Raw genomic sequence first — 4,696 nt, 5'->3', positions numbered from 1 at the left:
TTCGTCTGCCCGGCTAGGTGATATTCAACCTGTTCTGGAGGGGGTTGCACTCCCCCTAAAGGATCAGGTTCGTAGTTTGGGGGTGGTCTTGGATCCAGAACGGTCACTTGAGGCACAGGTGAACTCAGTGGCACGGAGCACTTTTTATCAGCTTAGGCTGGTATGCCAACTATGCCCTTATCTGGACAGAGATAGCCTAGCTACAGTTATCCATGCTCTGGTAACTTCTCGTCTGGATTACTGCAATGCGTTATATGTGGGGCTGCCTTTGAAAACAGAAACTTCAGCTGGTCCAAAATAGGGCAGCAAGATTGTTAACAGGGACTGGCCTGCGAGCTCATATTACGCCAGTACTTTTCCAGCTGCACTGGCTGCCAGTCCATTTCCGGGCCCGATTCAAAGTGCTGGTATTAACATTTAAAGCCCTTAATGGCTTGGGGCCAGGTTGTCTGAAGGATCGCCTCCTCCCATATGTGCCTGCCTGGACCTTAAGATCATCGTCAGCGGCCCTTCTCTGTGAGCCCCTGCCAAAGGAAGTGAGGCGGGTGGCTACTAGGAGGAGGGCTTTTTCTGCTGTGGCACCCCGGCTCTGGAATGAGCTCCCTAGTGAGGTTCGCCTGGCACCTACATTGTATTCCTTTCTTCGCCAGGTGAAGACCTTTTTATTTTCCCAGGCATTTTAGCTTTTTAAACTTTAGCTTTGCTGTTTTAAATCTATATTTTAAACTCCTGCACTGCTGCTAGGTTTTATTGTGGTTGTATTGTTATATTGTGGTTTTAATGTTCTATATATTTTAAATTGTTTTATTGTGTGTTGTTTGGTTTTAATTTTTGTGAACTGCCCAGAGAGCTTCGGCTATTGGGCAGTATAGAAAATAAATGAATAAATAAATAAATAAATAAATAAGTGCAGAGGTCTAATTAGGTAATTTTAGACTCTGAATTTAATGGTCTTATAGCACTGGGGAGGGCTTTTTAGAGGGTTATCTGTATTATCTCACTTAATTCAAAATGTAACTACTGCATTTGGGGAGGGGAGGTGTCTGTTTCCATTCTGCTGAGTGGGACCCTGGTCCTCTGGCCAAAGTCTTGATGGAACTTGAATAAGTGCCTCTTTTAAATCTTCTCTTGTTACTTCCATCTTGAAAAATTACATGTAGGGTCACTCCTCTATTCACATAAATGCAAGATGGAAAGCAGCTTTTGCCAACTGTTGCAGTAGAGAAGTCCCTCCTGCTGCAGGTTTACATTGTGAAAAATAGGAACCTGCATCTCAATGAAAGCAGACAAAGCTATTTTCAGAGAGTTGAACATGGTGTGATAGAGGCATAATTACACGATCATTTCCTATTGCCTCTCTTCCCAGGTTTTGCAGATTTTCAAAGTACTTCAAAAGCCTGAAAAACTGGTTTGACAAGGTATGACGGTGGGACAAAAGAACTGAGTGTGTAATACCTCTATCATAGCAACTTCAATTCCCTTAAAAAGGATTGTTTCCATCCTTAAGCATACACAATCTTCCTGGTGTTCTACATGTGCAAATTTCCAGTATTGAGGCTTGTAAAGATTGCTGTAGGACTTTGGCCCAGCCTTGCTTACAAGGTGCACAAACAAAGTCAATATGATAATATATCTTGAAGTTACACAGTCTTCTTAGGAAATCATGGACTTTGATGTTGTTTGTCTCTGCATCCTACACTGAAAAATCTCGAGAGAAAATTTGTTTGATATGAAATGTTTGTATAGCTCTAATGACTGGATAGTGTATATCACAATTGTAGTTTGAAAAGCAAGGTAGCAAACACTTAAGGATAATATTAAAGTTGTTTCATGAAATGTTAATGAATGTAATAGACCTGTTAAGAGACTGTAGATTCCATCCTGTATTGTATTAAGCACTTAATGCCAATATGGCTGATTTTCAGAAAGACCATTTGGGTAGATAGAGCTACCCAAGAGTATTACTTACATGACCATCAGGCCGGGGACCTTTTTGCGCTTTCAGCAAAGGGGAAATGGGGAAGAGTTCTCATTTATTAACACAAATAGTTCCAAAGAAGAGGATCTGTTTATTTTGATGCATGCATAGACTTTCTTCTTATTCATTAATATTTATTTATCATGTCTGCATCCCACCCTTCCTCCAAGGAAGGAGCTGTACATGAGACCATTCTATTTTATCCTCACAGCAACCCTGTGATGTAGGTTAGACTGAGGGATTGGGACTGCCTCAGGTTCAGTCAGGGAGCACAATGACCAGGGGTTGTCTCCATGAGTGATTTACTCCGAGCTGGCTGCATTTGGAGGCCATCCCGCAGCCATCCCGGAACTTATCAGGGAAAAACCGGATTTCCTGAGACTGCTTATAGTACGATTCTTTTCCTTAAGTCGGGTTCTCCACGTTATAGCTGTTGTGTGCCCCAACCCCTGCATTTACCTTGGGTATGCTAGCCCTGCCCAGGGGTGTGCCTTTCACTGTGACCCCTGTCAAGGGGTGTTTCCTGTTCCTGTGTTTCCCAGTACAAACCAATTAGCATCTAGTCAGATGTAACTCCCATTGTGGTCAATGAGGCTTGTTCCTGAAATGCATACTCCCAAAGTTACTGAGATCCCATGAATCAAAATAATGCATTTAGGAGACTTAATGTCAAAGCTTCTAAGCTTCGGTTGATCGCAACATGGCAGGGAGAACACTGTGTTTCTGTGTTCTTTGTTGCTTTAAGGAAGTAAGGGAATAAGCAATGCAAGGGGGCGGGGAGAGAAGGAGATTGTTCGCAGCTTCGGTGGGTTCAAGGCAGAGAGAACACTGTGTTCCTTCCTGTAATGATTGCTGCTTTAAGGGAGTAAGTAATGTGGGAGAGGAGGGGAGAGAAAAGGAGAGTGATTTTATCGAAGGAGAAAGGGGCATGGATGGCAGGGGGATGCTTCTCTTATTGGTTGAGCAGCCTCCAACCCCACCCCACCCGGAAGTATGTTCTGTGAAGCAACATATACTGGTGCAGTGCACTCGCCCTGTGCAGACCAAAGCCGACTCCTTGAAAAATCCGAGTAAGCCACCATTTGCTTCTCTTTCTGTTGTTGTGGAGACAATCCCCAGGAGAGGATTTGAATCAAGATTTTCCAGTCCAAGTCCCTATCCATTCTACTACATCATAGTGTCATTCAGCGCAAATCTAAACAGGTCTAACTTTGGAACTCAGGTGTAATGGTTCCCCCAGTCCATATGAATGATACAGCCTGTCTTAAGATCAGTCAAATGTGAGGAGCAGTGCATTGATTTGAACAACTCTACCCTGTCTGCACCCAGCAGCTGGGCTTTGCACTAGCCCTTTCTTGTCTCTTCTAAGGGGTCAGGTGCAAAAAACACCATCCTGCCCACCAGCAGGTTGGAGTCAGAAACATCTGGAAAGTGCCATGTTGGGGAAGTGGTGAGCTATGAGTCCAGAAAGTATTGTGGGTATTGTCGTTAATGTTCAAATATATACATATGGCTGATAGTTTCTCCATGTCAGCCAATACGATGAGGTGCACCTATTGTACTAGCACAAGATCACTAAACATGACAATGTATTGCAGTGTTGTAGGCAGATACTCCCATGCATTAAGGCTGGAGATGGCTTGATATACATTCCCATGGACAGGTACCACTGAATTATTTGCAATAGAGACTGACAGAATGCTGGGGATGGGTGGAATGGTGATCAGTTTGAAGAGCCTGAGACCTTTGATTAAAAATCAAGGAACGGTTTGAGTTTATTGAGTGACTTGGGTAAAAAGATTCTTTTACGCTGATCTCAAAGGTAATTACAGCTATGCTTAAACTGTGTGGGCACTGGAGTGCAGAAGTCTGAGACAGCAGAAGTGGGAGAATGATCTTAAATATAGAGCTGGACTACGGAGCCTAGGTAAACAGTTGCACCATCTTTTGTTCCCATCAACACATTTTTTTTTGGGAAACTTGAGAATGCTTTTAAATGTTTAAACTATTTCGAAGGACATATAGCAGTTCTTTCCATTGCAGCTGATAATGTATGGATTCACTGCCTCATAGTCTATCTAGTGGTAGTAGGTGGAAGAGGATGGAAAAAGCAATGTTGCATTAAAAATCAAGTCTCTTCAGAACTTTCCATTGCTTTTGCTTTGTGTTGGAAATTCCAGCAATTTAAACTAAGGTCAAAACCATTGCGGGTCAAGTTTGTCTATTTGTGACCATGGAGACCCTTGGGTTTTGGAGTGAAGCTTCTTGGCTTTTTGATCAGGGTATTAAAAGCATAAGAAGAGCCATGCTGGATCAGATCATGGGCCCATCTAGTCCAGCATTATGTTTACACAATGGCCAATCAGCTGCCCACGGGGAACCCACAAGCAGGACATGAGTGCAACAGCATCCCCCCACCCATGTTCCCCAGCAACTGGTGTACATAGGCATACTGCCTCTGATACTGGAGGTAGCATATTGCCATCAGGACTAGTAGCCATTGATAGCCTTCTCCTCCAGGAATTTGTCTATTCCCATTTTAAACCCATCCAAATTGGTGGCCATCATTACATCTGGTGGAAATGAACAAGTTTAACTGAACATAGTTTAACTGCGCTGTGTGAAGAAGTACTTTCTTTTATCTGTCCTGAATCTCCCACCAATCAGCTTCATGGGATGTGACCCATTGGGTTCTAGTATTTTGAGAGAGGGAGAAAA

The sequence above is a fragment of the Heloderma suspectum genome, chromosome 3, assembly GCF_057233095.1.
Source record: "Heloderma suspectum isolate Gila_16-S chromosome 3, 16-S_ref, whole genome shotgun sequence".
NCBI classification, from domain to species: Eukaryota; Metazoa; Chordata; class Lepidosauria; order Squamata; family Helodermatidae; genus Heloderma; species Heloderma suspectum.
The sequence above is the reverse complement of the archived record's forward strand: the minus strand, read 5'-3'. Positions refer to the sequence as shown.